This window comes from Oncorhynchus masou, chromosome 15 (genome assembly GCF_036934945.1).
Source record: "Oncorhynchus masou masou isolate Uvic2021 chromosome 15, UVic_Omas_1.1, whole genome shotgun sequence".
Lineage (NCBI taxonomy): Eukaryota > Metazoa > Chordata > Actinopteri > Salmoniformes > Salmonidae > Oncorhynchus > Oncorhynchus masou.
Window position 1 is genome coordinate 13,676,745 of NC_088226.1, and position 24,862 is coordinate 13,701,606.

Below are 24,862 nucleotides of genomic sequence, written 5' to 3' on the forward strand. Positions count from 1 at the left end.
CATACATTTTCCCTGGCATCCAAAAGTACTACTTACAATTTGAATGCTTAGCAGTACAGGAGAAAGGTCAAATTCACACACTTATCAAGAGAAAGTCCCTGGTCACCCCTACTGCCTCTGATCTGGTGGACTCACGAAACATAAATGCTTCCTTTGTAAATTATGTCTGTGTTGGAGTGTGACCCTAGCTGTCAAAAATAATAATAAAAAGGAAATTGTGCCGTCTGGTTTGCTAAATATAAGTAATTTGATCTATAGCATTTACTTGTATTTTGTACTTTTACTCAAGTAGTATTTTACTGGGTTACTTTCACTTTTACTTGAGTCATGTTATATTAAGGTAGCTTTACTCAAGTATGATAATCGAGTACTTTTTCCACCTTTGCCTAACCACAACTTGATTTGAAAAAAACTCTAGCCAAATAAATCAAAAAACATCTCTTTGAGGACCAGTGCACCAAATCTATTTATTGGATATTGATATACAAATGTGTATATGATTACATTGGGTTCAGATGGTCTACAAGTCTATTTTGGGTTCAGATGGTCTACAAGTCTATTTTGGGTTCAGATGGTCTAAAAGTTTGAAGGGTGATTTGTCTCCTCCAATAGATCACGAAGGAGTGAAAAAAAACAGTAAAGTAATTAGCAGGACCCTAAATTGATAATTACAAAAATGTTGTTATTGTACAGTATGTGTCATAATGATTTCCTGGATAGAGCCCAATAGTTTGTTCATTTATCCCTTTACTCAGCAGGTCGATTTGTTAACTCGCTCTTACTCAAAATATGCCTGGGTGTGTGTAGCTTCACCATCTCGCCACCAGAGGCCACTACACACAAATCATTTGCAACGAGACAGCGGCGCTGCGTGAGGAGTGGGGTTGTTGTGGGTGCGAGCGGGACTGCAATCTGCATCGGATGGTGTCGAGGTTGCACCGTCGTTGTCCCCTGAACAGTTCACCGAATTGTTGTTTATCTTTAGTGAATGAACGGGAATTGTCCACTTTAAACTACTTTGCAATACAGTAAAAGACTTGGTCGCAATCAAAGCATTTAGGAAAATTGAAGAAAAGACAAAGGGCGCAAATGGAACTGGAGCAACCACGGACGGAGCACGGATATATTCGCTAAGCTAGTTAGCAAGCCAACTAGCCTGCTGCTAACTTGATACATTGGAACACGAGTAACAATCAACTGGCTATGACTGATAACGAGGAAAGGACAGTCAAATTATAATCGAGAATGAATTATTGAGAATCAAATCAAATGTTTTAGCTACGCATTTTTTCTTACGAAAGTATTTGCATGGAATGGATGCGTTCTGTAGAATTGCTCAACAACAATAGTTAGCCGGCTAGCTAAGGTTACTTGCATGTTGAGTTGGGAAGCTATCCCGTTAGCAAAATAACGTTACGTCATCTGTACAGTAGTTAACCAGACGGACAGGCAACTACAATAAGGTGGATGGACTGTCATCTGCGTGGGGGTGTTCGTGAAGTTAACGTTAGTTGACTGGGTAGCCTATTCCTCCTTCAGATTTTTTGACACAGTTTAGTATTACACATGACAGAAGTGAACATGGTAGTGTTATATGACAATGGATATAGTTAGCTACCCGTTTGTTAGTACCGTAGGGAAGTGACAACCGATATCTCAGGTACAGTTTAACGTTGGACCACAATGCATTAGGTCTGACGTTCTGCTTTCGGACATAGGAATCTCTTTGGTTTTGCTGGACCGCTTGCTAACAATAACTTTATGACGCGGGCTCAGTCCATTATTTCATTTTTGACTGACCACACAGATCAGTTTCCCTAAAGCGTCCACAGCCCTCATACCATGGCAGCGGTTGTCAACTACTCACCGCCGTGGTGGGTCAACCTGCTACACCGACTCCCTCATTTCAACCTTCAATTCGAACAGACGAGCAGCGATTTTCGCCCGGAGGACTCGTCATATCAACAGGTAACTTTATGACACACACTTACTTGAACTGTGTATTGTGTGTCTTGTGAATCAGAAGCAATACATGTCTGTCAAACATTATACGTTTGTAAACAAAGGAGTTGCCAGTGGGTTGCTGTTGTTTGATGTATGATAATATTCTGGGATGATGCAATTGATTGAGGATTTTGGGGAGTTGAACAAATAGGGCAGGCATCAGCACAGACCAATGCAATGTTATACCCCGGTGCATTGACAATGCCTATTACACTTGTTTGGTGCAGAGCCTTTGCAAGAGTACTCAAGACTCCTTATTAAATGTGGTTCCCTAGGCGTGGTACAGTACATAGACCTAGTCCCTACTGAGACTGGAGGGGTGACTGACAACTACTTTTGCAGGCTATATTTCTCAAACTGTTGTCAGGTTGATTTCCCATTGCAGAAACAGCCATTGTTACCTTCTGACATGACATGTATGGATTCGAGGGATGGGTGGAGATGGATTAAAGACAGTGGTCTTTAAACCAAGTTATAACAGGGATCCCATATTTCATAAATTGCAGCATAATCATAGCTATTCATCTAGGTCTGGTTCTCCTAATTAAGTGTGTGTGAGGGGGAGCATAATGCCCATTTACTGTGTGGCCGTTATGGCTTTGGCCTGTGCAACAGCAAACAAACTATGGACATTTTAAATGAGCTAAAATGGGGATTTCCAAAATGAGCTTGTCTGCTTCCAAAGTGTATGGAGGAGGATGAGATTAACAGATGGCTTCCCCTTCCCTGTCAGCTGCTGTGGATATCACAACGACAGTTGTCACAACAGGCTCAAAAAAAGGGCTGTGTCTCCTGGCACTGTGTGTGACTGTCTGTTGAGTGCTCGGGGAGAAGGGAAAGGGAGATTGCCAGAGCTGCTCATTCACAGCTTCTAGGACCAAGATAACCTGTCAGTTATCAGACTTAATACTGGGCCGTGGGCCTGCTGACCAAACACTTCATCCAGCCTACACGTCTCAAGATAACCCCAGATTAAGTCATGCTGATGGAATTGAATTTACTATCCCCGACCTACAGAAGTTATTCCTCAAATTTCTTGAGATGACTCTGTCCTAACCAAAGCAAGCTGTGGGCCATGTCAGTGTGAATGAGACTCAGTCATGTCTGTAATGTGCCATGTGTTCGCTGATGATTAGTCTGTTAGGCATTATTTGCATTATTTTCTGCATTCTTGTCACACTGTAACTCTGTTCCTCAGGAGACAGAGCCCGGCATCAATAGGTCATTAAGAGCTTGATGTATGACCTTTGACCTGAGGTTGTGATCCCCAAGATCACCTGGCTGCCCGATTTTTACGTTTTAGTCACTTAGCAAACGCTCTTATCCAGAGTGACTTAAAGTTCATCTTAAAGAAGATTTTCACTATTTCGAACCATAATCTGTATTTTGTTATGTAAATGGAATGTTAATGAAGGTTTATTTGCAATTTCACTTGATTTTGAGAAACTTATCCCACCAGCAACTTCCTGAGCCTTATTCTGGAGTTACAAGGCATCCAGAAAACTTGAACTGATGCTCCAAGTACGTCCTTTTACAAATGCCAAAGCTCTCAGTATCCTGATGCAGGTCTTTAGATGTTGTACACATGACATTTTGTCATACTGAACTTTATCCACAACTTTATAATATATTTTTTTAACACAAGCGATAATTTCTAGCGTGCACATATTGGCGTGCGTGCGTTTACTTCATTGTTCCTCTCGTTCTGCCTATACCTCAGTGACCACTGCACACCTATACGTTAAGGAACGTGTTTCATAAACACACTAACCACTCCACAACAACGAGTCCACTGTAAACGCAGAGCTGCTAGCTAGCTGCTGGTCGCTAATCTACCGAGCAAGCTAATTATTTTTTTTTTTACTATGCTACCAACATGTCTGACTAGAAAATATGTTTGAATTTGCAGGCGAGTCTTATTTATTTGAAGTGGCATACACAGACGAAGATCTTCAACAGATTGAGGATGACAGAGAAAGGGGAGGGTGAGACGGAGCAGGCAGGGGCTCAGGCAGATATTCGACCAGCAGCTGAGATGGGACTGAGGACCTCTGGGAACTGGTGGTATTACATTTAAGTCATTACATTTAAGTCATTTAGCAGACGCTCTTATCCAGAGCGACTTACAAATTGGTGAATTCACCTTCTGACATCCAGTGGAACAGCCACTTTACAATAGTGCATCTAAATCATTTAAGGGGGGGGGGTGAGAAGGATTACTTATCCTATCCTAGGTATTCCTTGAAGAGGTGGGGTTTCAGGTGTCTCCGGAAGGTGGTGATTGACTCCGCTGTCCTGGCGTCGTGAGGGAGTTTGTTCCACCATTGGGGGCCAGAGCAGCGAACAGTTTTGACTGGGCTGAGCGGGAACTGTACTTCCTCAGTGGTAGGGAGGCGAGCAGGCCAGAGGTGGATGAACGCAGTGCCCTTGTTTGGGTGTAGGGCCTGATCAGAGCCTGGAGGTACTGCGGTGCCGTTCCCCTCACAGCTCCCTAGGCAAGCACCATGGTCTTGTAGCGGATGCGAGCTTCAACTGGAAGCCAGTGGAGAGAGCGGAGGAGCGGGGTGACGTGAGAGAACTTGGGAAGGTTGAACACCAGACGGGCTGCGGCGTTCTGGATGAGTTGTAGGGGTTTAATGGCACAGGCAGGGAGCCCAGCCAACAGCGAGTTGCAGTAATCCAGACGGGAGATGACAAGTGCCTGGATTAGGACCTGCGCCGCTTCCTGTGTGAGGCAGGGTCGTACTCTGCGGATGTTGTAGAGCATGAACCTACAGGAACGGGCCACCGCCATGATGTTAGTTGAGAACGACAGGGTGTTGTCCAGGATCACGCCAAGGTTCTTAGCGCTCTGGGAGGAGGACACAATGGAGTTGTCAACCGTGATGGCGAGATCATGGAACGGGCAGTCCTTCCCCGGGAGGAAGAGCAGCTCCGAGGTTCAGCTTGAGGTGGTGATCCGTCATCCACACTGATATGTCTGGCAGAGATGCGATTCGCCACCTGGTCATCAGAATGGGGAAAGGAGAAGATTAATTGTGTGTCGTCTGCATAGCAATGATAGGAGAGACCATGTGAGGTTATGACAGAGCCAAGTGACTTGGTGTATAGCGAGAATAGGAGAGGGCCTAGAACAGAGCCCTGGGGGACACCAGTGGTGAGAGCGCGTGGCGAGGAGACAGATTCTCGCCACGCCACCTGGTAGGAGCGACCTGTCAGGTAGGACGCAATCCAAGCGTGGGCCGCGCAGGAGATGCCCAACTCGGAGAGGGTGGAGAGGAGGATCTGATGGTTCACAGTATCGAAGGCAGCCGATAGGTCTAGAAGGATGAGAGGAGAGTTAGCTTTAGCAGTGCGGAGCGCCTCCGTGATACAGAGAAGAGCAGTCTCAGTTGAATGACTAGTCTTGAAACCTGACTGATTTGGATCAAGAAGGTCATTCTGAGAGAGATAGCGGGAGAGCTGGCCAAGGACGGCACGTTCAAGAGTTTTGGAGAGAAAAGAAAGAAGGGATACTGGTCTGTAGTTGTTGACATCGGAGGGATCGAGTGTAGGTTTTTTCAGAAGGGGTGCAGCTCTCGCTCTCTTGAAGACGGAAGGGATGTAGCCAGCGGTCAGGGATGAGTTGATGAGCGAGGTGAGGTAAGGGAGAAGGTCTCCGGAAATGGTCTGGAGAAGAGAGGAGGGGATAGGGTCGAGCGGGCAGGTTGTTGGGCGGCCGGCCGTCACAAGAAGCGAGATTTCATCTGGAGAGAGAGGGGAGAAAGAGGTCAGAGCACAGGGTAGGGCAGTGTGAGCAGAACCAGCGGTGTCGTTTGACTTAGCAAACGAGGATCGGATGTCGTCGACCTTCTTTTCAAAATGGTTGACGAAGTCATCTGCAGAGAGGGGGAGGGGGGGGGGAGGAGGATTCAGGAGGGAGGAGAAGGTGGCAAAGAGCTTCCTAGGGTTAGAGGCAGATGCTTGGAATTTAGAGTGGTAGAAAGTGGCTTTAGCAGCAGAGACAGAGGAGGAAAATGTAGAGAGGAGGGAGTGAAAGGATGCCAGGTCCGCAGGGAGGCGAGTTTTCCTCCATTTCCGCTCGGCTGCCCGGAGCCCTGTAGCTCCACGTCCAGCTACTTCACCTGCGGGATCAAGTGTCACCGCTGAAGGCAAGTGTCTTTGCTGCACGGAGTTGGACCTGCTTATACCAGCTTTGGAAAATCTATACTGAACAACAATATAAATGTAAATGTCAACATTTTTACTGAGTTACAGTTCATATAAGAAAATCAGTCAATTTAAATAAATACATTTGGCCCTAATCTATGGATTTCACATGACTAGGTAGCAGCGTAGCCATGGGTGGCCAATCAATCAGAATGAGTTTTTCCCCACAAAGGGACTTTAATAAAGACAGAAACACTCCTCAGTTTCATCAGCTGTTTGGGTGGCTGGTCTCAGATGATCCCGCAGGTGAAGTAGCTGGACGTGGAGGTCCTGGGCTGTCGTGGTTACACGTGGTCTGCGGTTGTGAAGCCATTGGATGTGTGGTTGTGAAACCGGTTGGACATATGGCCAAATTCTCTAAAACAATGTTGGAGGTAGCTTATGGTAGAGAAATAAACATTAAATTCTCTGTCAACAGCTCTGGTGGACATTCCTGTAGTCAGCATGCCAATTGCACCCTCCCAAGCACAAGGGGCACCTGTTAAATTCTTCATATGCACAAAAAGCTTATTTCTCTCATTCTGTCCACAAATTTGTTTTACTTCCCTGTTAGTGAGCATTTCTCCTTTGCCAAGATCCTCCATCGACCTGACAGGTGTGGCATATCAAGAAGCTGATTAAACAGCATGATCATTACACAGGTGGACCTTGATGGGATCCTGCCGCCATCATCTCATGTTTCAGCATGATAATGCACGGCCCCATGTGTACAGATCCTTTCGACAATTCCTGAAAGCTGAAAATGTCCCCAGTCTTGGCCTGCATACTCACCAGACATGTCACCCATTGCTATGCTCTGGATTAGAGGTCGACCGATTATGATTTTTCAACGCCGATTATTGGAGGACCAAAAAAAAGCCGATACCGATTAATCGGTCAAATTTTATTAATAATGACAATTACAACAATACTGAATGAACACCTATTTTAACTTAATATAATACATCAATAAAATAAATTTAGCCTCAAGTAAATAATGCAAAAACAAAGTGTTGGAGAAGAAAGTAAAAGTGCAATATGTGCTATGTAAGAAAGCTAACGTTTCAGTTCCTTCCTCAGAACATGAGAACATATGAAAGCTGGTGGTTCCTTTTAACATGAGTCTTCAATATTCCCAGGTAAGAAGTTTTAGGTTGTAGTTATTATAGGAATTATAGGACTATTTCCCTATATACCATTTGTATTTCATTAACCTTTGACTATTGGATATTCTTATAGGCACTTTAATATTGCCAGTGTAACAGTATAGCTTCTGTCCCTCTAGTTAGCGCGCGCTAACTAGCTAGCTATTTCACTTCGGTTACACCAGCCTCATCTCGGGAGTTGATAGGCTTGAAGTCATAAACAGTGCAATGCTTGACGCACCACGAAGAGCTGCTGGCAAAACGCTTGAAAGTGCTGTTTGAATGAATGTTTACGTGCCTGCTTCTGCCTACCACCGCTCAGTCAGATACTTAGATATTTGTATGCTCAGTCAGATTATATGCAACGCAGGACACACTAGATAATATCTAGTAATATCATCAACTAGTGATTATGATTGTTTTTTATAAGGTAAGTTTAATGCTAGCTAGCAACTTACCTTGGTTTACTGCATTCGCGTAACAGGAAGTCTCCTTGTGGAGTGCAACGAGAGAGAGGCAGGTCGTTATTGCGTTGAAAATCTGTCGCTCTGCCCCTGAACAAGGCAGTTAACCCACCGTTAACCCACCGTTCCTAGGCTGTCATTGAAAATAATATGTTCTTAACTGACTTGCCTAGTTAAATAAAGGTATTTAAAAAATAAAAATAAAAATCAGCAAATCGGCACCCAAAAATACCGATTTGCGATTGTTATGAGAACTTGAAATCGGACCTAATTACGATTAATCGGTCGACCTCTACTCTGGAAAGACGTGTATGACATTGTGTTCCAGTTCCCGCCAATATCCAGCAACTTCAATGGCAACAGCTGTTGAAGAGGATTGGGACAGCATTCCACAGGTCACAATCAACAGCCTGGTCAACTCTATGCGAAAGGAGATGTGTCGTGCTGCATGAGGCAAATGGTGGTCACACCAGGTACTGACTGGTTTACTAATCCAAGTCCCCACCTTTTTTTATCTTGGTATCTGACCAACAAGAGGTCTGTATTCCCAGTCATGTGAAATCCATAGATTAGGGCCTAATTAATTTATTTTAAATGACTGATTTCTTTATATGTACTGTAATTCGGTAAAATCTTTATTGTTGCATTTATATTTGTTCAGTAAACATCTCCTCTGCCTAAATGTTCTTATGTGCTGCAGCAGATTGTTAGATGTGCGGGGGTGTAGAGCGCTATAGGCTATGGCACTAGTAAAAATCATGTTTGATGTGTGGACTTTCTTTTAAACAAAACATGTTTTCATTGCTTGCTAGTAATTATATAAATCGTTCTTTTCAAAAAAAAATTTGGATGTGTCTGACTTCACTCCTTATTTGACAGCAGTCAACAAGGTTGTTCTGGCTCTGAGGAAGCTGATTTAGTTGATCTCGTCACGAACGAGCATCAATTTATTTCCCCTTCTAAATTGTTTAGGGCGTTCATGTTTTCACGTGTATCTAGTAATTCATTTCTTCTAAATGTATATACTGTTGCTTCCTCTTTTGCCAGTGTCATGGTATTTACTGCGCGCAATGCTAATAATTATGTGTCGAGGAAATGTTTGGTTGCATTGTCTCATTTCAGCTTCACATTTAACTGCAGTAATCTACCATTTTGCAATCCTCCCAGTGGATGCAATGTTTGTTTATTTCCATATTGTAATGCGTCCTGTGTTTTGAGGTTATGCGTGTCTCAGAACTCCATGTCTTGTCGGTTTTCTCTGTGCATAATGGGAGCGCAGCTCCATAAGTAATATGTTTTGCCTCCTGTTGCCCTGCAGAACTATTGTTATGAATTGTGTATTCATTAATGGAAAGTATTCCCGCATATTATTTAGACAGAATATGTTAATGTAGGTATAATGAGGATGTCTGTTACATGATTTAATATGCCATATTTGGGTTAATGGCATGGCTCATAGGGAGGGGCCATAGGTATAAAGGTACCTGTTTCACCTGTGAGCTTCAGTTATGTTGTAGCTCTGCTATGTGCGCTGTATGGGGCGGCTGTCCATAGTCTGGTATACCCCAACCTGCTATAGTTGGTTTGGCAGGGTAGGCCTGAGGCTTAGGTTTTTGATTCATATTCAAACCTGTATTTTAAGTCTCTTCATTTTGTAAATTCCTTTTAGTAGGTCATGTACATTTTCATTGGATTTTGTCATTCACTGGGAATTACCTTTCACTGTTACTGAGCTGGACATTATTTTGCACTTGATCTTGCTGCCTGCTACTGACTGCCCTTAAGGCTCCAACATCTGGTCCCCACGACATGTGCCTAATGTTGTGTCAAATGGACAATGAATGCACCAATCCTCTCCAATTTAGCATTGTATAGTTTGATATGGAATATATTCTTTATTTATAGACTAATCAACGGTGGTCAGCACCGGTCCTGGCCGATATGCCGCCCTTGGCGGAACATTAAAAAAAATGCCGCTCTCCTATACTCGCAAAGTAGAATAGTAGCCTAGGCTATACGGTGTCGGCCGGCAATTCACTATTTTATGAATGTCTGTGTAACCCACCGTTTGTAAAACAGGCAATTTACCATTAATTTATGTTAATTCATTTAATCATTAATTTACTGTTCTCATTCTCGGAGTGGAAAAGTTGTTTTCAAAACCTCCTTCGCTTGTGAGAAACAACTTTTGGTTTATTTCCTAACATATTTGACATGCTCCATATGAGCATGTGTCTGGTTTCTCTGTCCTGTTAATGTTGACGGCGCATGCATAGAAGTACCTGGCTTGCTTCTCGCAAATGTAAAATGTAGGAAAGTGGCCAGCTGGGCTTCTCAGTTTTTCTTCACCTCACACAGTAAGTCAACAAAGTCCGTTTAAAAAAAAAAATACATTTTTTACATCCATTCAAATTTATAGTAGTTCCTCACAGTATTGAAAAACTATTTCCAACACTCTCCCCCTCGATAATCAGCATCGCTGATAAATAGGCTATGTACATGTTGCATGTATTTGTTTCTATTTTAATGATAGTCCATTTTAATCTTCATACTATAGCATAGATGTCCCCGTTCATACGCTAATTGTCAATTCATTATCCTATACTCTACTTTCTGGAAAGCCTAAGGTAGGCCTAGGTTTTTTAATATGTTTTAAGGAAAGGAGAAATACTTGCTCTTGTACGGGGTTGTGAGTACGCTGATTCTCTCTATAGGCCTATATGTCCATTCAGAAAGTTTCCTAAAGAAGCCTGTCTGGACTCCATCTCTTTAAGAGTCAAACGCTCCTGTCTTGATTTAATCTTGTAAACGGTCTGTTTTCAGTAGCTTAGGCTACATTATTTCTTTCATTACAACGTCCTCTCTTTGAAGAACATATGCCACTGCCATCGAATGACCGCAGCAGCAGGGTTTGTGGCATTATAGGGTGGCAGGGTAGCCTAGTGGTTAGAGCGTTGGACTAGTAACCGAAAGGTTGCAAGTTCGAATCCCCGAGCTGACAAGGTACAAATCTGTCGTTCTGCCCCTGAACAGGCAGTTAACCCACTGTTCCTAGGCTGTCATTGAAAATAAGAATTTGTTCTTAACTGACTTGCCTAGTAAAATAAAGGTAAAATAAAAAAATACATATAAAAAAAATTGTGACTTTCGGGAAAGGTTTGAGAACACATCGGACTTCGCTTGAATGGATTTGTGCGTCGAAATAGGATCTGTATTAGAAAATGTTACATGCAGAAAAGCCAACAGACACAGACGAGGTAGGCATATCATTATTTTGACTTGTTAATGTTGTGTCAATACAAAAATGTGACAAGTCCTCTCCAACCTGGTATTTCTTAATTGATTATGAAGAACGTTTGCCATGTTTCTGTCGACATTATGGATATAATTTGGAATTGGTCTACGTTGTCGTGACCGCTATTTCCGGTGGATTCCTGGGCATAGGTATTTGGAAATAAAAAATATATTTATGGAACAAAAGGAACATTTGCTATCTAACTGGGAGTCTCGTGAGTGAAAACATCCGAAGATCATCAAAGGTAAATGGTTAATTTGATTGCTTTTCTGATTTTCGTGACCAAGCTTCCTGATGCTAAGTGTACATAATGTTATGCTAGGCTACCGATAAACTTACTCAAACACTTGTATTGCTTTCGCTGTAAAGCATAATTTCAAAATCTGAGACAGGGTGATTAACAAAAGGCTACGCTGTGTTTGACTATATTTCACTTGTGATTTCATGAATATTAATATTTTCTAGTAATATTTTTTTCACTGTTGCGCTATGCTATTCAGCGGTTGCTGATGACAAATATACCGGATCCGGGATGGGTAGTTCTAAGAGGTTTTAACATAGGTAAATATTTGTATGAACATAAGATTCAACAACTGAGACATAAACTGAACAGGTTCCACAGACATGTGACTAACAGAAATGGATTAATGGGTCCCTGAACAAAGGGGGGTCAAAATCAAAAGTAACAGTCTGTATCTGATGTGGCCACCAGCTGCATTAAGTACTGCAGATTTGCCAGTTTTTGCTGTGAGAATGTTACCCCACTCTTCCACCAAGGCACCTGCAAGTTCCCGGACATTTCTGGGGGGGAAATGTCCCTAGCCCTCACTCTACGATCCAACAGGTCACAGGCGTGCTCAATGGGATTGAGATCCAGGCTCTTAGCTGGCCATGGCAGGACACTGACATTCCTGTCTTGCAGGAAATCACGCACAGAAAGAGCAGTATGGCTGGTGGCATTGTCATGCTGGAGGGTCATTTCAGGATGAGCCTGCAGGAAGGGTACCACATGAGGGAGGTGGATGTCTTCCCTGTAACGCACAGCGTTGAGATTGCCTGCAATGACAACAAGCTCAGTCCGATGATGCTGTGACAACACCGCCCCAGACCATGACGGACACTCCACCTCCAAATCGATATCGCTTCAGAGTACAGGTCTCGGTGTAACGCTCATTCCTTTGACGATAAACGCGAATCCAACCATCACCCCTGATGAGACAACCTAGACTCATCAGTGAAGAGCACTTTTTGCCAGTCGAGTCGAGCGACGGTGGGTTTGTGCCCATAGGCGACGTTGTTGCCAGTGATGTCTGGTGAGGACCTGCCTTACAACAGGCCTACAAGCCCTCAGTCCAGCCTCTCTCAGCCTATTGCGGACAGTCTGAGCACTGATGGAGGGATTGTGCGTTCCTTGTATAACTGGCAGTTGTTGTTGCCATCCTGTACCTGTTCCGCAGGTGTGATGTCCCGATCCTGTGCAGGTGTTGTTACACATGGTCTGCCACTGCGAGGATGATCAGCTGTCCGTCCTGTCTCCCTGTAGCGGCGTCTCACAGTGCAGGCATTGCAATTTATTGCCCTGGCCACATCTGCAGTCCTCATACCTCCTCCTACCTGCCTAAGGCACATTCACACTGATGAGCAGGAAACCTGGGCATCTTTCTTTTGTTGTTTTTCAGAGTCAGTAGAAAGGCCTCTTTTTTTAGTTTCCAAAGTTTTCATAACTGTGACCTTAATTGCCTACTGTCTGTAAGCTGTTAGTGTCTTAACGACCGTTCCACAGGTGCATGTTCATTAATTGTTCATGGTTCATTGAACAAGCATGGAAAACAGTGTTTAATCTCTCTAGGGTAGGTGAGACTGTAGCGTCCCACCTCTTCAACAGCCAGTGAAACTGCAGGGCGCCAAATTCAAAACAACAGAAATCCCATAATTAAAATTCCTCAAACATACATGTATTTTACACCATTTGAAAGATACTGTGGCTGGATTTACAACAAGTGTGTCTGATTTTCAAAAAGGCTTTACGACGAAAGCAAACCAAACGAATATGTTAGGTGAGTGCCTATTCACAGAATAACACAGCCATTTTTTCAGCCAAAGAGAGGATTCACAAAAAGCAGAAATATAGATGAAGATCATCAAAGGTTAGTGATTAATTTTATCAGATGACACTCATAGGACTTCATGTTACACAATACATGTACATTTTGTTCGGTAAAGTTCATATTTATATCCAAAAATCTGAGTTTACATTTGCCCCTTACGTTCAGAAGTTCCAAAACTTCCTTTGATTTTGCAGAGAGCCACATCAATTTACAGGAATACTCATATTAAACATTGCTAAAAGATACAACTGTAATGCATGGAATTTTAGATGCACTTCTCCTTAATGCAACCACTGTCAGATTTAAAAAAAGCTTTACGGAAAAAGCAAACCAAGCAATAATCTGAGTCGGTGCTCAGAGCCCAATCAAGTCACAAATATATCCACCATATTATGCAGTCAACAAAATTCATAAATGGTATCATAAATCTTCACTTACCTTTGCTGATCTTCGTCGGAATGGACTCCCACTTCCACAAGAAATGTTTTTTTGTTCGGTAATGTCCATTTATGTCCAAATAGTTACTTTTGTTAGCGCATTTGGTAAACAAATCCAAAGTCACAAAGCGTGTTCACTAAAAGCAGCCAAAATGTCAAAGTTCTGTAACAGTCAGTAGAAACATATCAAACAATGTATTGAGTCAATCTTTAGGATGTTTTTAACATAAATCTTAAATCATGTTCCAACCGAAGAATTCCATTGTCTTCAGAGTGCAATGGAACAGAGCTCCCTCATGTGAATGCGCATGGTCAGCTCATGGCAGATCTTACTCATTCCCTTCTCCTTCAGTCCCACTTCACAGTAGAAGCATCAGACAAGGTTCTAAAGACTGTTGACATCTAGTGGAAGCCTTAGGAAGTGCAACATACCAATATCCCACTGTATCTTCCATAGGAGCTGAGTTGAAAATCGACCAACCTCAAATCCAACCAGGAAGTGGGAAATCTTTTTCTCAGGTTTTTGCCTGTCATATGAGTTCTGTTTATACTCAAAGACATCATTAAAACAGTTTTAGAAACTTCTGTGTTTTCTATCCAAATCTACTAATAATATGCATATTCAAGCTTTTATGGCTTTGTAGCAGGCCATTTACTCTGCATGCTTTTCATCCGGACATGAAAATACTGCCACCTACCCCAAAGAAGTTAAACCCTTTCAATGAAGATCTGTGAAGTTATTTTGATTTTTACGAATTATCTTTGAAAGACAGGGTCCGGAAAAAGGGACATTTCTTTTTTTGCTGAGTCTATAAGTGAAAGCATTATTGCTAAATGTTTTGACAAGCAGTGATCTGATAACTACATATACAGTATATTTTCTCATTGCGTTGATGCATGTTAGGATTGCACATCAGCAAACCATTTTCAACAATATTCAGCAAATAACCTAACAAAAACTACTTCAGTTCCCTTTTTGTCGCCTGGCTGATCTTGTGAGTGACTAACTGAAAACATAGCAAGCTAGCTACATAGTACTTGTGCCGGTAGCACGTTCCCTACTTACACGCCCGCAATAGCGAGAGGAACAAGTAAGTACACGCTTGCAAGCCAATATGCAAAATTAGCTCTCGAGTTCAACAAAATGGATTATAACGTTGTGTATAAGTTTGGCACGTGTGCAACATCTAAAGACCTGCATCATGATACTGGGAGCTTTGCCGTTTATTAAAGGATGTTTTTGGAGCCTCTAGACCAGACATGGGCAAACTACGGCCCGCGGGCCACATACGGCCCGTTAGGCTTTTTAATCCGGCCCGCCGAACTTGTCCAAATTATAGTAAAAACCTCCTTTTTTCCCCTTTCCCTGCAATGCCCACGTTTCCCCAATAGATGGCGCACTCAAAACACATTGACCGTTGTTGGAGTGGCGCGTATTTCTCTTTATTTCACTTTAATTTTCACTTCGTTTCACATCACCATTAAGCCCTTCTGTGAAAATGAGCGGACCAAAGAGAAGGAAAGTGGACAGCGAATGCCGAGTGTTTAATAAGGAGTGGACAACAAAATACTTCTTCACTGAAGTCCGATCAACGGCTGTATGTCTGATATGCCAAGAAGCTGTTGCGGTTTTCAAAGAGTACAATATCAGCCGTCACTTTGCCACGAAGCATGCAAACTATGCTAGCAAGCAGTCAACACAAGAACGGGCGGCTACTGCTCAGAGGTTGGCAGCTAATTTAGAGTCAACAGAACTTTTTCACCGACAAACTGCAATTCAAGAGTCAAGTACCAAGGCAAGTTATTTGCTGGCATTCAAATTAGCAAAGGCTAGCAAGCCTTTCTCCGAAGGCGAGTTTTTGAAAGAGTGCATGGTAGAGACAGCAGGTCTCTTGTGTCCGGAGAGCAAAGCCAAGTTTGAAAAAATCAGTTTAGCACACAGGACAGTGACTCGCCGCGTGGAACTGATTGACGAAGATATAGTCAGCGAGTTAAACAAAAAGGCGGAGTCCTTTAAGTTATATTCACTAGCACTGGATGAAAGTAACGACATAAAAGACACTGCTCAGCTCTAATTTTTATCCGAGGGATTAACGACAGTTTTGAGATAACGGAGGAGCTTTTGAGCATGGAATCACTGAAAGGGAAAACGCGAGGAGAGGACTTATATGAACAGGTGTCTGCTGTCATCGAGAGAATGAAGCTACCTTGGAGTAAACTTGCCAATGTCACCACGGATGGATCGCCAAATTTAACTGGAAAAAACATCGGGCTGCTGAAAAGAATCCAGGATAAAGTGAAAGAAGAACCCTGACCAGGATGTTATTTTACTTCACTGCATCATTCATCAGGAGTCTCTGTGTAAGTCTGTATTGCAGCTTAATCACGTCGTGGATCCAGTTGTAAAACTTGTTAACTTCATACGAGCAAGGGGACTTAATCATTGTCAGTTCATTACGTTCCTGGAAGAAACTAATGCGGATCACCAGGACCTACTTTACCACTCTCGCGTCCGCTGGTTAAGTTTGGGGAAAGTGTTTCAACGAGTCTGGGAGGTCAAAGACGAGATTCGCTCATTTTTTAATTTAATGGGGAAATCCAAAGAATTCCCCGAGCTGAGCGACACAAACTGGCTTTGTGACTTTGCGTTTGCTGTGGACATATTTTCACACATGAATGAGCTGAACGTGAAGCTACAGGGGAAAGATCAGTTTGCGCACGACATGTACACATGTGAGAGCCTTCAAATCCAAGCTGGTTTTATTCTCCAAGCAAATGTCAAACAAATCTTTCGCACATTTCCCCACACTAGCCGTGCAGAAAGAGGCCGCCCGAAATGCGAAGAAATACTGCAAATCACTGGACGATCTGCACAGAGAATTTTGCCGTCGGTTCTGTGATTTTGAAAAAATTGACAAGTCACTTCAACTGGTGTCCTGTCCCCTGTCACAAGACCCCGAATCAGCACCGCAGGAGCTGCAATTGGAACTGATCGATCTTCAGTCTGACTCCGTCTCAAAGGAGAAGTTCAAGTCTTTTAAACTGAATGACTTTTACGCTTCACTTAACGAGACCGCGTTTCCAAACCTCCGGAGGACGGCGCAGAAGATGCTGGTGTTGTTTGGCTCGACCTACGTGTGTGAGCAGACGTTTAGCGTCATGAAAATCAACAAAGCCCATCACAGATCCAAGTTAACTGACCAACACCTCAGATCTGTCCTGATAATTGCCACAACAAAACTAACTCCAGACTTTGATGCACTGGCAAAAAAGGGAGACCAACAACACTGTTCCCACTGAAATGGTGAGTTTTTCTGCTGTGTTATGAAAAAATGCATATGGAAAGTTTGGAAGTGCGTCTTTTAATTAAGAGCAATGCACATTTACGCACAGCAGCGGTACAGTAGCTTAATTAACACGCCGCACATCGCTCTTAATTTAAATTTAAATTTTCAGCTGATATTTAATACAGCCTATGTCTGTGTGCTTGGCAACGATACACGTGTACTGTTTGCGCGTGAAGGCGAGGCGTCCGTGGCGAGTTTGTAGAGCGCGCGGTCAGGACAATCCATCCATGATTTTGCGGAGTTTAACACAAGTAGATATTATTGAGCTTGAGTATTTCGTTGTGTAATAATATGTTTTGAAAGTTGAAAGTGATTCCATTTTTCAATAAATGTTGATTTCTTTAACTTTGCACCTTCGATTGAAACTTATTAAAAACAGACGCAATCTTGATAAATCACAGTGCGTATGTTATTTTAATCTATTTACATTTCCTCCTCCCAGTATCTCCGAAATAGTATGTAAATGCCATATCTTGCATATTCCTTGAGACAAATTTATTAACTGATAAGGGCTATTTTTCACATTTGAAAGACAGTTAATAAATTGGGTTGTAGTGTTCTTACTGTGCTATGAGGTTTGCACACACTACATTTAATGCTTTAGTATATCCGGCCCAAACACTCCCTCCAAATGCTCCTGGCCCGGCCCCTCTGTCAAATTTTAGAACCCATTGTGGCCCGCGAGTCAAAAAGTTTGCCCACCTCTGCTCTAGACGCACTGAAACTCCAGAATATAGCTCCGAAAGTAAATTGCTGATGGGGTAGCTTGTCCTGGCCTGAGCGGGAGCTTCCTTCGGTAAGGGTGGCAGGGCCAAAAGACCGTAGGTGGCAGTACTGAGTGCTCGGGTTGGGGTGTAGAGTTTGAGCATAGCCCGATGGAAGTTAGGGGCAGTTCCCCTTGCTGCTCCCTAGGCAAGTATCATGGTCTTGTAGTGGATGCGATCTTTGACTAGAAGCCAGTGGAGTTTGCAGAGGAGCGGAGTGATATGGGAGAATTTGGCAAGGTTAACCACCAGGCGGGCTGCAGCGCTCTGTATAAGATGAGGTCGTACTCTATGGATGCTGTAGAGCATGCAGGAGCAAGTCACAGGTTTGATGTTTGCAGAGAACAGCAAGGTGTTGTCCAGGGTCACACCAAGGTTATTTGCTCTGGGAGGGGGACACCGTGGAGTTGTCAACTGCGATGGATGAGGACTTGAAGCAGGCAGGCCTTGCCTGGAAGGAACAGCAGCTCCGTCGTGTCAAGGTTGAGCTTGAGGTGGTGCGCCGACATCCAAGCTGAGATATCTGTCAGGCATGAAGAGATGCGTTGCCACCTGGGTGTCAGAAGGGGGTAAGGAAAAAAGTAGTTGCGTGTCATCCGCACAAGGTGCACCTGTGTAATGCCTGTTTAATCAGCTTCTTGATATGCCACACCTGTCAGGTGGATGAATTATCTTGGCAAAGGAGAAATGCTCGCGAACAGGGATGCGCACAACATTTTTGAGAAATTAGCTTTATATGTTGTAAAGTACAGATATACCCAAAAACGACTTAAGTAGAGCTTTTTAAAGTATTTTTTACTTATGTGTGTTAAACCACTGGATGTTACAGACAGTGTTAGCAGGGCAGGCATGGCCTTATGCTGCTCAGCACACTCTTCACTAGGCTATAATGCGCTTTCATTCTTCAAAGGTCTTTCAGGGTTATGGGACAGCTTTTGTTTTTGGCGAAATATGGAGGGACTGCTCCTGCAGCAAAGCACCCCCACAACATGATGCTGCCATCCCCGTGCTTCACGGTTGGGATGGTGTTCTTCGGCTTGCAGGCCTCCCCTTTCACATCCAAACATAACGATGCTCATTATGGCCAAACAGTTGTATTTTTGTTTGATCAGACCAGAGGACATTTCTCCAAAAAGTACAAACTTTGTCCCCATGTGCAGTTGCAAACCGTAGTCTGGATTTTTTTATGGCGGTTTTGAAGCAGTGGCTTCTTCCTTGCTTAGCGGCCTTTCAGGTTATGTCGATATAGGACTCGTTTTACTGTGGATATAGATACTTTTGTACCTGTTTTCTCCAGCATCTTCACAAGGTCCTTTGCTGCTGTTTTGGGATTGATTTTCACTTTTCGCACCAAAGTACGTTCATCTCTAGGAGACAGAATGTGTCTCCTTCCTGAGTGGTATGACATGGTGGTCCCATGGTGTTTATACTTGCGTACTATTGTTTGTACAGATGAACATGGTACCTTCAGGCATTTGGAAATTGCTCCCACGGATGAACCAGTCTTGTGGAGGTCTACAAAAAACAATTCTGAGGTCTTGGCTGATTTTCTTTTGATTTTTTTCCCATGATGTCAAGCAACATGGCACTGAGTTTGAAGGTAGGCCTTGAAATACATCCACAGGTACCACTCCAAATGACTTAAATTATGTCAATTAGCATATCAGAAGCTTCTAAAGCCATAACATAATTTTCTTGAATTTTCCAAGCTGTTTAAAGGCACAGTCAACTTAGTGTACGTAAACTTCTGACCTACTGGAATTGTGATACAGTGAAATAATCTGTCTGTTAACAATTGTTGGAAAAATGACTTGTGTCATGCACAAAGTAGATTTCCTAACCGACTTGCCAAAACTATAGTTTGTTAACAAGAAATTTGTGAAGTGGTTGAAAAACAAGTTTTAATGACTGACCTAAGTGTATGTAAACTTATGTATTTTTATATATATATAATGTATGTATGTACATATCCTCCGTAGGAAATTGTATAGATACTACAATAGGCATGATCATTTAAGTTGACATTCCACATTGGGTGGACTGACGGCCATCTTTGTGGTACTAATTTGAAGTTAAAATTACAATTCACTTAAAATGTCAAAGGTGTTGCAGTGGTGTGAAGGGATAGGTCCATTGGTGGTTAAAAAATGTATTCAACAACAAATAACATCTAGAATTTATCAAAGTTTGACAAACCTGTTTTGTAAGCTTTTAAACAATATCAAACTCAAGTATTTATATTTTCCAGTGAATATGTGGATCTCATGATATGGTGTGGTATGCAGAACTTTGAGTACCTCGATCTCCTGGATGTGTTGGCCTTCAGGTCCAAAAAGTCACTTTCTGACCACTTCTTCCATTGGCAAACATGTATGGAAAGTTTAGTTTTGAATCAAAAGAGATGCTGTCAAAAAGTGATTTGATTTATATGGATTTACCCTAAGGTCATTTGCATGAACGAACTGCCCTCGCTATTGCCCACCACCAAGTTCCACTACCATAGATTTAGAGGTTACGCCAATGAGTGTGTAGTAGAAGATGAGTGAGTGCAGCAGCCCAGTGCAAGGGAGCTGCACAGCTGAAGATTGGGGAGGGGAGAACCATCCTCCTGCACTCTGCAGCATGGCACTTGTTCACAGGGTCAGAATTAATGGATATTCTCAGCTCATTTACTTGAGGGTTTCACTCAACCCTCCCTGAAGTAAAATCCACTCTGTCCTTGATGCGCTGATCAGTGAACTTTTTCCCATTGTTCTCTTTTTAACGGCAAGTGCTAAGAATTTAGTGTTGAAGTGGATTTCAAAATGAGAGATAATTGCCAGTCTGTCGACAGGGTACGACAAAAGCCAGGATTTGTTTTACCCCCGCCTCAAGTGTCCACAAATTATGAGTAGGCCTATGTTGCCAAGTACGCTAATTCTCCCCTTAACCTCTGATTTGGCCCACAAAGGAGATCTATAGGCCTAACCAGGCATATATGCAACATTTGTCCTGAGGCATACATACAGTCATCACACCTTTCATTCTGATATCCAATGATGGCTTAATGATGACAAACAGTCATCCACTTTCTTCATTGGTGCTTTATAGTTAGAAACGTTTTGGCAATAGTGAGAAACGAGTGAAGATGGCTGTCTGACAAAATCCTTCGTGTCAGAAAGCCAACATGGAGGGGGGTTGTCAAGAGGCATCTTTTGTAAATTGTGGACCAGAGCCAAGCTTTTCCGAGGTGGAAGAAGAGAGGCAGTCTATTGTGATGGATGGGAGTGGGACTGGAGCTCAGTTTGTTTGGGTGTGGGCAGACTGGGGTGAGGAAAGTAGACAGGGCCAGCATGGTTTCAGCCTCCTACCTGGGTCAGAGAACCAGGAGAGAGCCCAGGCTAGCCTGAGGAATGGTAAAATATATATTCTTTAGATTTAGGCCATACTTGGCCAGAAATGCCTTTTTTTAAAGTAGGCTACTTTGGTTAGGGCAAGTATGTTGACATCCACACTGCCAATAGCACAGTGAGATCGATGTATGAGGGAACCAATTTTTATGTACCTGGTGTGGTGGAGTGTTAGCCAAAAATGAAATTGTATTTATCCAGTTACTTTGTCTTTACGTAGTGTCATCTAATGATGTGACTTCATGCACAGGAAGTGAAGGGCAACAGGGTGATAATCTGTTATGTCAGCTTGTTCACCTGGTGTGACACAAGACTCCTAGCTGTTACAGGAAACAGGCTGTTTGTCACTGCATCCGTCTGCATATGTTCATCAAGCAGTTCATTTTAGATGTGGGGAATTTGACCTGGAAGTGAAACCTGATTGTAATGGACAAAGTGGACAGTTGAGTCAGCACGTTATTTTCTCTCTTCCCTTCTTGTCTTGTGATTTGGGTCTGCTTTTCTTTCATGGCAATGTGTCTAATTCAAAGCCATACTTAAGTGCCCTTTAATGGAACACATATGGACCACGATTTGCTTTTTTGGTATGTGAAAAACGGAACTCCCATCCCTAAAACTTGAATCGCAACATAAAACAAGGACCATTTCCTTTTCTTGACAATGGGGAGTGAAAATGAAAGAAATCATGACTAAAAGGTAGAGAATGACTTTTAAATTGAAGGTCATTATTAGTCAGCATTGAATTCCCATCATCTTGGATCAGAAGCTGGGGAGATGAGAAGGGGTTGAAACAATGCCAGCATCCTGTTCACAGGATGGTACGGCTCCTCTCCAGCCCCTTTGAACTTCACTTAGTCAGACAGTGACAATGACTATTTTCCATTTATTTAACCACTCAAGGTATGAATTTTCTCAACTTGCATTTCAGCATATGTAGTATTTGAAAATGTTTGCTCTGTGTATCCATGAAGTAGTGGTATAATATCACTAGGTAACACAGATGGCTGCCCAGGAAATGGAGCTCAGTGAGATACTGTAATTTGAGTTCAGATTTTGTTTCTCCAGGGTGGGGAAATAGTCTCGATAAAGTGCTTCAATGGAGAGGCCTCTATTCACCAAGAGCCCAGGGGCAGCCCGTTAGGCTGATCTTATTGAAAAATGCATCTGTTTAGAGAACCAGGGTGCCGGTATTTTCCTGTTTAATATATCCAACTACTAGGGGAGGAGAAACTGTCTGGATCGAAATCTGTGTAATTACAATGAACTCCCAACCTGTATTCCCCCACAGGAATACAAACATGAGCGAGAGGCCTGTGTGAACTACATATGAAGTGCCTGCCCTTCCCTATGTGCTGCAGGCTGAAGTATGGGACTGGTGCTGGACCTACAGTACTCAATAGACGTTTCTCTAGCACAATACTTAACATGTCATCAGGCCGTGAGATGCATTTGATAATAGGTGTTATGCTGTTTCTGTTTGATCATACACTGCTCAAAAAAATAAAGGGATCACTTAAACAACACAATGTAACTCCCAAGTCAATCACACTTCTGTGAAATCAAACTGTCCACTTAGGAAGCAACACTGATTGACAATAAATTTCACATGCTGTTGTGCAAATGGAATAGACAACAGGTGGAAATTATAGGCAATTAGCAAGACACCCCCAATAAAGTAGTGGTTCTGCAGGTGGTGACCAAAGCAGGTTCACACTGAGCAGATGTGACAGTCTGGAGACGCCGTGGAGAACGTTCTGCTGCCGGTTTGGCTGTGGGTCAGTCATGGTGTGGGGTGGCATTTCTTTTGGGGGGCCGCCAGAGGTAGCCTGACTGCCATTAGGTACCGAGATGAGATCCTTAGACCCCTTGTGAGACCATATGCTGGTGCGGTTGGCCCTGGGTTCCTCCTAATGCAAGACCATACTAGACCTCATGTGGCTGGAGTGTGTCAGCAGTTCCTGCAAGAGGAAGGCATTGATGCTATGGACTGGCCCGCCCGTTCACCAGACCTGAATCCAATTGAGCACATCTGGGACATGTCTCGCTCCATCCACCAACGCCATGTTGTACCACAGACTGTCCATGTGTTGGCGGATGCTTTAGTCCAGGTCTGGGAGGAGATCCCTCAGGAGACCATCCGCCACCTCATCAGGAGCATGCCCAGGCATTGTAGGGAGGTCATATAGGCACGTGGAGGCCACACACACTACTGAGCCTCATTTTGACTTGTTTTAAGGACATTACATCAAAGTTGGATCAGCCTGTAGTGTGGTTTTCCACTTTAATTTTGAGTATGACTCCAAATCCAGACCTCCATAGGTTGATAGATTTGATTTCCATTGATAATTTTTGTGATTTTGTTGTCAGCACATTCAACTATGTAAATTAAAAAGTATTTAATAAGAATATTTCATTCATTCAGATCTAGGATGTTATTTTAGTGTTCCCTTTATTTTTTTGAGCAGTGTATTTAGCCTAAACTGGTTCACATAAGCTATTCGGTTTGTCAGTTCACTCACTGACACTCCTTTTCATTACTCAAACACCTCACATTTTTGTTTGCTCGAGCTCTCTTCACCTCTTTCTTTCTCTCTCAATTCAATTCAAGGTGCTTCATTGGCACAGGAAACATATGTTAACATTGCCATAGCAAGTGAAGTAGATAATATACAAAAGTGAAATAAACTATTAAAATGAACAGTAAACATTACACTCACCGAAGTTCCAAAAGAATAAAGACATTACAAATGTCATACTATGTAACAATGTACAAATGGTAAAAGTACTCACTCACTCACATTCACCCTAAGACTTCCAAGGTTCAGCAGATGGGTGCCCTTTCACATCAAAGCTCTATATCGTAAGATCTGATCCCAGACCATATGACATCTACCTTGCAGCCTAGCCAGGACTTTATGTCAGTATTGAACCCACTTTCTTATCATTTTGATCCACTTTACCCGTAGGTGAATAAAGTGTCCTACTACTACATACATTGTCTTGCTGATATGATTTTACACTCCAAGTTGAGAAGGCTACACTGCTAATAAAGAAGACAAGCTCATGCTATTCTTTGGACATTAGGCTAAATCAGGGGAGCAGGCATATCCTCATTGATACGGGCCGTGCTCCCAGATTGGCTTGTTTTAGCTGCATTCCTGCTCAGTTGCAGCATTCTGTTTCCTGTTCACTTTTGCCTTACTTTTAAGCCAGTTGGCAGTTTCCACAGACCCTTGTTCTCTTTTCCCTGTTCTGAAATGAGGCTATGTGAGAGAGATTCATTTGCCACTATAGCACACTCCAAATCATGTCTTAATGATTGAATCATGCTTTATAAAGCTCATAACGGGCTCTGCCCAGTTGGTTACAATAATCAAATCTAACTTTTTATTTGTCACATGCTTCATTAACAAAGGGGAAATGCTTACATACAGGTCCTTGTCAACAATGCAGAGAAAGAAAAAATAAACATTATAGAAAAACTTGGCCGTATACATGGGATGAATGTGTAGGGGTACGATGTAATTGATGTAGATATGTACATCTACGTATGGGTAAAGTGACAAGGCAGCTGGATAGATAATTAACAGTTACCAGACACTCATTTAACACCAACCAAAATAATTTGTTCATTTAAGCAACAAGGCACAGGGGGGTGTGGTATATGACCAATATACCACGGCTAATGGCTGTTCTTTAAGCAAGACACAACGTGGAGTAC

At 42.7% G+C, this 24,862-nt stretch overlaps 1 pseudogene; it reads left to right on the forward strand.

Annotated features, from left to right (window-relative positions):
- The first annotated feature begins 876 nt into the window (after positions 1 to 876).
- The window catches only part of LOC135555682 (protein tweety homolog 3-like), a 75,634-nt pseudogene continuing 51,648 nt past the window's right edge, over positions 877 to 24,862 (forward strand).